Raw genomic sequence first — 12,852 nt, 5'->3', positions numbered from 1 at the left:
CACGTGCGCGCACACACACACACACACACACACACACATATTCTTGAGTGCTGTGATTTCTAAGTTAAGTAGTTAAGGATTAGGTTCATGTTAAGCATGCTCCTAGACCCTGTCCACCATCTAGAGTTGGCCCAAGATGGGCCCAGTGGTACTTACTTACCCTTATTTGGATTATAAACTCCTTAGAGTTTATAATTAGAACCTGATGGAAGTTTCTAGACCTACTCTCCAGAAAAATGCAAAACACATTATATATAAGTCTGTAAAGAATTTCATGGCATTCCATGAACATTTCAGAGAGAGTGTATGGAGTCTATGTCAAGAATGTTTGGCTTAAGACCACAGATGGCATCACAGTGCTCTTATACTCCCAGAATATCCAACTCTCTTAAATAAGGATGGGAAAAACATGGTACAGGAGCAAGTCTTTGATGGCTTATAAAGTCAAATGCACCACTTCTGAGCCACGTAATATTGAATAGCTTTCCCAAGCCTCAACTTACTCAAATATATAATGGGGATATTAATCCTAACTCTCAGTATTCATTATCAAATTTACAGATAACATATGGAGTACTACCAGAATGTCTGGCATGTTATTTTTTTGGCTTTTATTATTATCATGAATATCAGTATCAACATTACTGTTGTATAATGACCATACTACAACTACCTTCTAAAAATTCAGGGAGCAAATTACGGTGACCAGATGCAATATCCATCTGAATTTTTCAGAGATATTTCAAACGTATTGTTTAGCTAATTCCCTCTGCCCTCAAGATGATTAATAAAAACATCGCAATTATATTCTAAGCCCTCTGTGTGGAAAGTATAGTTACCTATATATTCTGTACCATGTTCAATAAATGTTTAATAAAATTATAATACTACTTGGGATTTCCATATTTATTTCACTTGATAGTCTCTAAGTACTTTGTAGATATTAGTTCATTAATTCTACAAATTCCACTGAGACTAGGAAGGTAGGAAATATTAAAGGAGCTTGCTTTGCTTATGGTTTAAAAGACATCTCTTCCCTTCATCCCCCCTCCAAGCCTTGTGGCGCTACTTCCCACAAAATACATCAGGATTTAACCACCCCCCCTTTTTTTTTTATCAAGGCCTTTCACTAACTCTACCAGTAGACTAGCTTACCCCACTCAACTTTCCTAAGCCTTACTTTCTCTTTCCCCATTATGCTTCTCAGTTTCTGATTCTCTTTAATAGATTTAATCTCTGCAATGGGTTGGCTCCTTTTAGATCCAGACTAAAGACAATTCTAATAACAAGTTAACAATAACCACAACAGCTCCTGTGTATTGAGTGTTAGGCACTAGAGTACAGTAAGGGTATTATCTTCTTTGTTGTCTCAAAGACCCAATGTATTATTTTAACATTATCTCCATTTTTCGGTGGAAAAAAAGAATCCATAAGAATTAAAAAAAATTGTATGAGATTACACAGCTGCAAGGAGCAAAACTGGGATTTGAACCCAGTATACCAAATCCCAGGTATAACTATCTCCAAGGGGCACTTATTGTTAAGAAGACTTATTATTGGAAGCTATGCAAATTTTCCAAAGTCTCAAGATACTGTGGGGGAACTTCCTGATCCCTCAGAGTTATGCAGAGACAACCTGTATGTTTGAGTCTGGGAACATCAGAGGACTTGCTTTAATACTGGGACCTATAGCAAGGTGAGCTTTTGGTTGAAGCCCTATCAGTTCTAATCTCCATTTATCCTTCCTCCATCCCTTCTCAACTCATCACCCTATTGGAGAACCTGACATGGGAAATCCAAGAAGATTTGAAACTGTGTATTATCTCGGAAGGTCTCCAGAGACCAACTCAGCCCACGTCTGGAAAGCCAAAATAGACATCTTACAGGGTCTCTCTTTACCTCTGAGTCTTAAAATCTGTGCCTCAGGCTCTTAGGACTCCAAGTCTGGAAGGTGACAATGGTTCAGTGTCATCAGCAGGACTTTCTAGTCCATGAAACCCATACATTCACTGAATTTCATATATACATCACCCCTTCTTTAACTCTCAATGGAAAGCATCCTCTCATATCAGTCTTTAGATACATTATTACTCTCCTCACCTCCCTCCTATAATCTTTGGGAGATTTCTTAGACTCTACCATCATTGTAACCCCTCCTTCTTCAGTAGAACTTCTACCATACTGACTTTCCATTCCAACTGCCAGCAACAGATGCTCATATCACAAAAAGTATTAACTGTATTAGTAAATAAAGACAAAAATAAGCCAAGGCATATTAAAGGCTTGCTGTGGGGGCACCACAATATATATAGTATTTAATATAATATAATAATAATAAAATATATATATTCCATCATAATCATGACACTGTTTTGATCTCCACATTAAACTGAAATAAGAAACTGAGTGTCAGAGACTTAAGTGACATGCCCAAATCCACACAACCATTAACTGGAAGAAAGAGAATTTAAATCTAAATCTGACCCAGGTTAGAACAGTTTTTTTCTACTCCTCAAATGAGGTATCATTACTTATCTGAGAGTCACCCATGCTGGATCTTGTTATTTATACTAGTTTGTCATCTGAAAGTTGATAGATACCTTTGACTTTGCCTAGCTGAAGGATCCCAACCTTTATGGGAGTAGGCATTGCATTTAAAGCTCCTTGTTCACCCACAAAGGATGAAGGAATGCAGGTGACCGGTGGCAGGGTTGAGGAAGAATCATCAGCTAGTAAGAGGTGAGAAGAAAATCCTAGAACCGGGAAAGAGAAGCGGTTGCCAGAAAAGATGCGTTTTGGGGTGTAGTCACTAGTGGTAATCCATTTGGTAATCCTCCTTCCCACCCCTGTGTCAACACAGGGACTGCAGGTCCAGTTTATTACCATCTTTTCCTAATTCTAAAAATGGGGGCGCTCTGCTAGAAAGATGTAATACAATTCCCCAGATTAAGCAGTTACCTTAACTGTTTAACTCGTTTAAGAATAGTTTGGGGCTGATTAAATATGCAATTTCCTGAAAGACCTGGGGCTCCTTAGATACTTGGGCAATATTTGCCACAGTGAACAAAGTCTCCCAAATAATAATGCCAATATCATCTTTATTTTAACAGCTAGAAAAAAAAATAAACAAGCAAGCAAGCAAGCAAAAAAAAAAAAAAGGAATAAAAACATAATAACAAAGTTGTGGATTCCCAAAAGTTGCTTAATAAAATGCTGCCCATGTAGGGAAAATTCAGGTTTCTGCCCCTGGAGGGATATTCCAAGCTATCATTTTATTAAGCACACATTATGTTCTCTCTTTAACCTGTGCAAATGCAGCTATAACCACTGTTCCCACCAGAAAGGCGCCCCGTTGTGTGCCAAACAGTCATAAAGACTTCATGAGGGAGAAGTGAGCTATAACTCAAAACCTCCTACTTGTGCTGGAATGTATGTCAGGGTGCCTTCAATCCTCACAACGACCATAGAGGAAAGATATGATTATTGCCAATAGACAGATAGACACGTTGAGGCACAGAGAGAGTGAGCAGTTTGCTACGTAATTGGTAAAACTGTGTTCCTACATTTGCCTGCCTTCAAAGCCCAGGCTCTATTCCCTATTCTATCCTCAACCCATTCCCTATTTCTCTGAATTCTGCAGTATGAAAAGATCCACATTCAACCAGGACCTCTGCAGGTTGGGACTGCTATCAGATGGAAGCGGGAATAAAAGCACAGAGTCTTGCCTCTGAGGCACCAGTGAACACTTAGTTGGCTGTGCCTGTGTTCAGTGTGCTTCAGTAGGACTTAACAAGCTGAACTGTCAAACCAAACCCTGCAGGGATTTCTGAAACCAGGCTCATGAACTCCCCGACCCATAAGAAACATTGATTATGCTCCAAATATGGGTAATGCTGAAGACCAAGGATAGTGTTCAATTCTTTGTCAAATTTGGGGCAGGGAGCTTTATACCTCATGCTAACAACACTGATCTGCAATTCTATCACCTTTCTCAACTTTTCCCTTCAGTCCTCTCAAACAGAAGCTCCTTGTCGTGTCATGCATGACCCCATGTGGTTTATTCCAGAAACTTTCTCCTCCCCAAGTCTCCTTTGGCTGAAGCATGTGCTATGATTGTTTCTTCTTGTGTCTCTAATCCTAACAACATCCCTGGAGAGGTGGTTAGCTAGCAGAAGCACTTGTTCTGTCTTTGGATCCTCCCAAGTCCAGGATACCCAGCCCAGTAATTTTGTAAGCATTATTCTGTTTTGAGACAAGTCCCCTAGGTATATAGGTATCTTCTAGAATATTTTTTTAAGATTTTATTCATTTATTCATGAGAGAGACAGAGACACAGGCAGAGGGAGAAGCAGGCTCACTATGGGGGCCTGATGCAGGACTTGATCTGAGGACCCCAGGACCAGGTTCTGAACCAAACACAGACGCTCAACCACTGAGCCATCCAGGCGTCCCATATCTGATATCTTAAAACCTGAAACACCTTTATGTGGGTGTGGAGAAGGTGATGAAGAGATATGTCTGATTCATTTCATCGGGGCAACAGTGAATAAGAAAACACATAATTTCTCCTAGTACTTCTACGTTCAAAGATGTTCCTCATCATTTGCATCATCTAATGCTCATGGTAACCTTCACTGTTAGAAGATTAGTATCCCTCTTCACAGAAAGAAAAACTAAGACCCAAATGGATGACCTAACCCATCTAGACGTTATTTAGCTAATTAGCAGCAGGTCTCTTTATCCCCAGCCCAGGATATTTTACCCAGACCCAGATGCTTTTCCCCTTTAGCCTTTACCCTAAAATGTAGCCAGATTCCTATGGAGTTATTTAGGAAAGATTGATTTCTGGTGGTTGATTTCCCCACTCCTGTAAGAGGCATAATAAATATGATGAATATTACCTATGAGCAGAGATAATAACCTCCCACTTCCCTCTGCACATCCTGGAAATAGTTCTTCGTAGAGACTGTGAAAGGCTGGTGATATTGTCAGAGATGTTGACCTAGACTACAGCCAGCTGAGCCCAAGTGGTAATGTGTCCAGGCTTTCATGGGGCTAAAGCACGAACACAATCACGGCTTCTTAACTGACTGACAAGTCTTGGTTTCTGGCTTCCTAACAAAGGAGAGATGCTATTAAACCTAGCAATTGTCTTTTCTGCAGGCTTAAGGGAAACCACTCAGGTGAATAAAATCTCAAAGCCCTGAGTCTAAGAGCCTCATTAGAAGATGTTTGAATATCATACTGCTTTACTCCAAAGGTTAAACACATTTAACTGGGGAGGGAGAAATCCTACAGAATTGAAGCAAGGTATGATTTACTTCTCAGGGAGCTCTGATGCAGCTCAATCCCATTCCATCCACTGTGGAGGGGTGTGGGGGTTGGGACGGTGGAGGCAGGTAGACAAAACGCAGAAGGCTGGAAGATCCATTCAGATGCAATCTTGGGACCTAGGTAAACACTTAAAAAGCCAGTTGTTGATGTTCATCTCAAATGTCAACCCCAATCCTTTAGTTTTCTCAATGAAACAACTTGGAATTTAGGCAAACCGTGAATCCACGGGGTCATATTTTGTTAAGGCAGCTAGCATTTTGCTGTGTTCAAATGAACAATGGATAGGTCTTGAGTAGACTGGCACTGAGGGTAGTCAGTGTCTTTCTTGGAAATCCTGGCCATGTCCTCCCTAGTGCCCAAGTCCGGTTCCGTATGCTTCAGTTTATAGGAGATTTGGATGAGCTGAGAGGGTTCAGGGAAGACACTGGAAGATGATTAATGAGGGTTTTTTTTTTTTCTGTTGCTGTTTTGTTTTTAAAATTAGGTGAAAGGGAACTGTAATTAACCACATGAAAAAAAATAATAAAAGCTGATTTTCTTCTCGAATCTCAATGGTTTAGCAGGTAGTAACCTACTCAGTGAGAGGAAATTGGTTTTCAAATACACCGAGTGTGAGAAGTTGCAAGGAAGTATAAAATCAAGTAATAACGACTTGTGTTGAAAGATTGAATGCCTTCCTTGCAAACAAGGGTATGGACTAAGTGTCCAATACTTTTTCCATACTGTGATAATATAGAAACCAGGACCTAATGCTGTGCATTGGCTTCACCTTTGACTACCAGCAATTCAATATGATTCAAAGAGCTATTGCCTTTGACCTCCTCCAGAAGGACAAGAGGTTGAAACAGGGGCTGGACCATTTCTTTTCTTTAAAGCCTGCCATAAATATCACCTCTTCCAAAAACGTTCCCCTATCTCATGAGAAGGAGGTTTTTTTTTTTTTTTCTCTTCTTCTTCTTCTTCATTACTCCCATGGATATTAATCTCATCTTGCCTAGGGTGCTTGTCACAGTCCTCTTTTAATATAATTAGCTAGTTCTCTAATAAATACTATATCTCCTGATGACAGTTACTATGTCCTGTTCATTGTTGTTCATTTCATGGTAGCCAGTAGGACGCCTTGGTACTAGCGAAAGATCAATATATGTAAACCGAATTGAACTGAGCTATCTGGGTCTCTGGTGGAAATTTAAAGCAGGAGATGGCATAATATCATTCCTTAAGGATTTGACTTTCTTATTTGGTCCACAAACCTTCTGTACACTTAGAACAAAATATAAAAACCTTGAGCAAGACACAGTTAAACAACTTAAAATTAGGAGCACTCAGAGGAAATGAATTAGGATGATGCATTCAGACTTGTATCAGGTTTCCAAAATTGTTGAGCGCCTACCATCTACCTGATGTTAAAGATTGCTTTATACACGATGTTTCACTGCACACTAGAAATTATAAAGAAATGTCTAAATTGCAAGATGGGTGATACCATTTCCATCTTAAAGACAGGGAATCTGAGGTTCAAAGCTACAACATGATTTGCCCAAGGTCACATGATTGCTGTTAAAGGATTAACCTGAGCTCGTAATTAGTGCCCAGGTTATCTGGCAGCATTTTCAGTGAGTTTTCACTCTACATATTCACCTCGTGAATGTAATATCGAAGAAAGGAAGGAAGGCTATCAACTGGAGAGAAGATGGGAATGGCTCCAGTGTGCTATGGGCTTGTAGAAAGATCACTGTTCTCTACCTCTCCCAAGATTTTGTTACCGGCAGCTTCCTGTTTTCAAGCCCTTTTACTCCCAGCCAACCAATCAAATGTTGGCGTTTTGCAGTTTCTTCATTAATCTGGGTGTCATTGCCATCTGTGTCATTGTCTTGTGTTAATTATGTAACTCAGGACCATCTTTACCAATCACTTTGGCCCACCTGAGTCTAGAGGCTAGTCTTTCTTGATACATCTCACTCAACACTCCTCATCCATTGACAAAATCCGGTTTCCTCCTTCTCCAGGCTTCCTGGACCTGCTGAAGTTTTCAAACTATAGTTCAAGCTAAACATTTTACCAGTTGAGTCTCAATGGCAGTGGAAAATTTCTCTGGAGAAGAGTCATTAAGTACACACATGAGATTCCATGGCTCCTCTGAGCCCAGCTGCCAGGATAAACCTGAGCTCCAAGTTTTAATGCAGTGTGAAGTTTAACGTGACAATTAACGCAAGGACCTTTTCCCTGAGGCAATTAACTTCTGCTCCTCTGTCTAGCCATGATTTCAGTGCTGGCAGCAGACGGGAAATGAATGTCACCGTCACGGTCAGAACCAGTCAACTTAGACTTGTACCCACAAGGGCCTTTCAATTCACCATTTCTTTGCATCTTTCATGCTTGGGGACCCAAGATTCCCTTCAGGTGCTGTGACTACATTAGAATAGAAAATAGTCACCAGCAGCCCCCAAACCAAGCCAGACTTCTCAACATCTGGAGAATGCTACCCCAGTGCATCCCCATGTTGGCATGTTCCCAGTGCCCTTAATAAATGAAACCCTGTATCTTCCTATGCTTCTGTCCTTAAATGGTAGATGCCTGGGGATGCAGAAGTGTGTTACTGCCCACCAGGGAATCTCTGCAGGAGTGGAATGTCCTGTATCCAAGACAGTCAAGGGATAAACAGTGAAAGCAACCAATTTGGGAAATTAAAAAAAAAAATAAAGAAATATCTCCACATCAATTTGGAGATGTATTGGAAAGAAAGAAAGGAATCAAGAAAGCTTGAGGTATATAAACTGGGCAGAGCAGGAGGCAGGGGAGTAATGTGATAGTTATCAATCTAAACTAAAAATAATGAATGAATGAATAAATAAATAAATAAATAAATAGAACCAACCTTCTTTCACCTTGAAAGACATGGGAAGAAATGTGACTGACTATGGTCTGTAAAATTCAGATTGGATATTAGACATTCCTTCCTATAAAGTTTATGAGAACGTGGGAGAAATGACAAAAATGTAATTAAAAAAATTCTCCTGGAGAGCATTAAGAGAGTGTCCTTTTAAAGCAAGCCCCCCTAACAACAGGAACTCCAGGATTCTTATTACTAAGTGTATCCCGTATATCAGCAGTTTTGCCATCACACGGTTTAAAATGCAAACTCTTGGGTCCTACCCCACACCTACTCAATCAGAATCCGCATTTAAAAAATCCATTTAAACATTAAGCATCAATCTAGATAAACAACAGAGTATAGCTACAGCTTAGAAGGCATTAATGGTGCCTCATATTTGTTTTTTTTCTTTTTTTCTTTTTTTTTTTAAAGAATGTCAACTGCATATCCTGCAAAGCTAGAAATTTTCAGCTGTTTCCTACTACCTTTCTGGAACCCTTATCTTTTAGTACTCACTCTTGCCTGCATGCATCTTCAGGAGCACGGATGACCTTGAAATGTACAGCAAGCCTGGGATTATGACCTTGACCACACTCATCCCTAAATGCTTTGGCATCCATCCCTATGTTGCTATTTTAATCTTTGAAGGAGCTTTTTAAAAACCAAGGCACATGTGTACACCCACAAACACACACATGTGTATAAGCACAAAAGAATGAGTTTTGAAAACAAATAAAATAAAAGTATTGATTTATGTAATGAAATAATGTTATCCTCACACTGTTTGCTTATCTGGTTTCCTTTTTCCTCTTTAACTTTTATTGCAAATGACTTATCTGTTGGTTAGATATTGGAAAACTTTGATGGGTATGACACCACTTAAAACATCTTATTTCCAAAATTACATTCATTAATATTTCACAGCACATTGACAATGGCTCCTTTTTTTCTTTTTTTCTTTTTTCCTAAACCATGTCAACTGTATCCATCAAAGTGGAACCACCATGTTTCTCCTTTCCTTGGCTTACACATGACTTTTGAGGGTAGGTCCAAGAGGCTGTTGCTCCTGGAGCTGCTTTTGGTACTGCTTGTTTCCCAAGCTCCATCCTTCTGCACTCTTCCTTTTCTATACCTAGAAGAACTCACTGCTCCCAGGAAGCCAATGGCAGACACACAATACCTATCCTGGTAATATATTCACAGAGCTACCCAAGAAATACAAATAATCAGAGACTCATAGAATTTTGAAAAACCTAAAGGGACTTCATTTAGAGTAACTCCTTTGTTCCACAGAGACTAATGAGAAAGGGAATATACATAGCCCCAATTTATATGCTTATACAGCTATTTAATAACAGACCTGGAAGTAGGCCACCTAGTCCAAATTTCCAATCCCATCCCGCTCCCCTCTCTCTTATACACACGCACGAACACACACACACACACACACACACACACACACACATTCAATCCATCTTCCAAATCACAGCTTCATAAGTTTACGCATACCAAGAAGGACAAAGATCATGTCACATTGTTCATAACCATGGTCCTTCTGCAACAGCCACAGGAAGCACCAGAAGGATTGTGTATTGAACAAAGGAACAAATGAGCAACTTTTTCTTTGAATTTTCTGTTGATGGCTCAGCACCGTCGAGCACATTAATGTTCAGTCTGTCCATGTCCTGATCCAATAACATATCATTATTTCTATGTACATGTGAACCCTAGTGGGTTAGAACCATGCATTTAGAATGGGAATAGCAATGGGCTTCCATTTCTTCTGGTCCTGAAGGAAGCACATTCTAAGAGACAGGCACCAGCAGGTAGAGGCTACAGCAGGGCAGACAAGGCTTTCTAGATGAATGTGGGTGCCTTACCCATGAACAGGCAATCAAGCAGATATATAATCAGCATGGTCCTTTTAACACAGCACTAAATCCAGTTAATCTCTAAATACATTTATTATTATTCTTTAGTTAAAACATCAAAATACTAGTAAGAAAAGTAAAAAAAATACATGATAGATATGATGTGTATTATATATGTATTATATATGATATATACATATAATATCTATTTCTCTATATATCCATATCTATCTGTCATCTATCTATCTCTCTATCACCTATATAGAAAGAGGATGGCTTGATTCTTATTTTTTCAAGGGTATGTGGGCCTGGGTAGTTATTTTATGATATGTTTGATTTTTGCTTTTCTTTTTTTCTCAAAACTTCTCGAGCCTGTTAAATTCCACGACCCCCAATGTATCTGGGGGTAAATATGAATTGATGGGTAAATACTGGGAGGGGAGAACAAATACCATGAACCTTATTTCACTGATTTGGAAAATAATGAATAATGTAGCTTCCCATTTTAATACAAAAGGGCTCTATCTTTCTATCTGCCCTACCAGATTTATTTCTATGATAATAGGTGTTGTTTCCCTGTGGAGAGTTAAAGTCCTAACCAAAGGAAATGTTGGAAGAATGCATTTTGGCCTACAACCACAGATAAACACTGTAAAAGAGGTACTGTATTCTGACCCAGAAAGTGGCAGGTCGAAATTTATTTTCTAAGTATAGAAAACAGGGGGGAAGCTCAGTGCTTAGGGACATCTATTTTTTCCACATTTCTAATTAATATGATTAATTGGACAAAATAAAGATCAAAAAAAAACTTTAGCTTCAAACATTAGGTTCATATGTCTCTGAAAAGTCTTTTTCATCTATTTAGATGTTATTCTACTCTTGACCTGAAAAGATCATAAGTGCCAGAGGCCATTTACCAATCAACATTATACTGAAATTGAAACATTAGAGTGTATGGGAAGTGTCATACTTTCAATGTTTAAATGAATCAATCACATTTAATAATAAACAACTAAAATACATTAAGTGTTTACTATTTTTCAGGCATTGAATCATTTACTATTCACAATACCTCTTGAGACTGTCCAGATGAGAAAATTAGAGTTTACAAATGATTTAGAGAGTTAAGTCTCATAACTAGTATTTCGGACTTAGATAAAAATCTAGCGTCATCTAACTGCTGAATCTGCAATCATAATGAGTATATACTTTATGAGTATGTTGTGGCGGAGGAACCAGTTCAGAGAACCATTTACTTTGGAATCTGAGGCAACCAATTTTCCAGTTTGGTTCCTCTCTGAGATAGTCCAACTTGTTCATTTTACAGGTGAGGAAATTGAGGCCCGGAAAAGTTAAGTGATGTGACAAAGTGAACCCAGCTAGTTAGTACAACTGGAATTGGAATCCAAATTTCTGAATTCCTCTGCAATAACAATCTTTCTATTGCATCACTCTGCTTCACAACAAAGCAGAGATATATTTGCTTTAGACATGGGATTGTCGTTAGGAACACAAAATCTGAATCAGTGGCCTGGGCTCCCCAAAACTTCTGGTATACAATGACAGGCACACTTGCTGTAAATGCTCAGAATTGTCTCACATGCTGTTATCCTAGGGCACCTTCAGAAACCCATACCCGCCACATTACCACCATCACCAGGGCATTCATCTCCATGCTGAACATCCATGAAACTGCCCCAACTGTCTACCCTCCCATCCTGCTAGGTCTTCCCGAAGACATACTGAATTGGGGTTATATAATTCAGAAGTGTGCCTTCTGGAATTATACTTTTCTACTAGCAAACTCTCTAATATACTCAACCTTTCCCTAAATGTTCTCTTTACGTCTTGTCTTAAATGAAGATTATCACCTGAGAGAGCTAATTCCCCTCAAATGACATAAACCTCTGGGCCAGAAGACTGGAGTGGGTTTGTCTTGCTCCTCATGGCCCCATCCAAACACACTGTTCACAATTTTCCTTCACACACTCTTGCTCCCTTGAAACTCAAGCCACTTCAATGCCACATTGTGTCTGTCATCCACCAACAATCCATTGCTGCTTTCATTTATTGAAGTTTCCATGTTAGCTCATAGTCTTTGTCCTTCATTCCTTCTCATCATCATGCTGAGAATTTCAACATCCATATGGATATCTCCATCTATTCTCTGGCCTTCAGTTCTTTTACTTACGTGTGAAGTTTTATCCCTACACTACACCCCCAGGTCACCCACTTGTCTTGGTCAGATTTTTGGCTTTGCCCTTCTATAATCAGGAACTCAAAACCAAAAGATCCAACATTATCCTCTTTATTTATTTGCTTGTTGCCATGCTAGATTGTAGTTTTCTTGAGAACAGGGACCTTGTACATTTAGCTCATCATTTTGCCTCTGGAATCCAGAACAGTACCTGGTATAAAGCAGGTGCAAAATAAAAATCTGTCAAATAAATAGGCATGGTAACATAGTGGCTCCTATATCTAATGAAACTAATAAATACGAAATTATCAGCTTTCTTAAAAGCTTCTAATCAATAAGAAACACCCACATGCCCAATATTTAATATACACTAAGAGCTTGACAAATTGTTCTAAGTGAATGATAAAGAAGCAGTATAAAATTTCCTCAGCCCTCCAAGAACTTAAGATTTATTGGAGACCTACAACCTAGCTATTAAAAATGTCATTACAAAATAAAGTGTTAAATCCTAACATATGAATAGTAAATGCAGTATATGTTTATTCACTTGCTATTTTATTTATTCATTTACTTTT

General features: G+C 39.0%; 1 pseudogene; it reads right to left on the bottom strand.

Annotated features, from left to right (window-relative positions):
- LOC129496964 (voltage-dependent anion-selective channel protein 2-like) overlaps nt 1–11,755 on the bottom strand; it is a 33,787-nt pseudogene extending 22,032 nt beyond the window's left edge.
- Between the last annotated feature and the right edge of the window lie 1,097 nt (nt 11,756–12,852).

The sequence above is a fragment of the Nyctereutes procyonoides genome, unplaced genomic scaffold, assembly GCF_905146905.1.
Source record: "Nyctereutes procyonoides isolate TBG_1078 unplaced genomic scaffold, NYPRO_anot_genome, whole genome shotgun sequence".
Classification (NCBI taxonomy): domain Eukaryota; kingdom Metazoa; phylum Chordata; class Mammalia; order Carnivora; family Canidae; genus Nyctereutes; species Nyctereutes procyonoides.
This window is presented reverse-complemented; position numbering and strand designations above follow the sequence as displayed.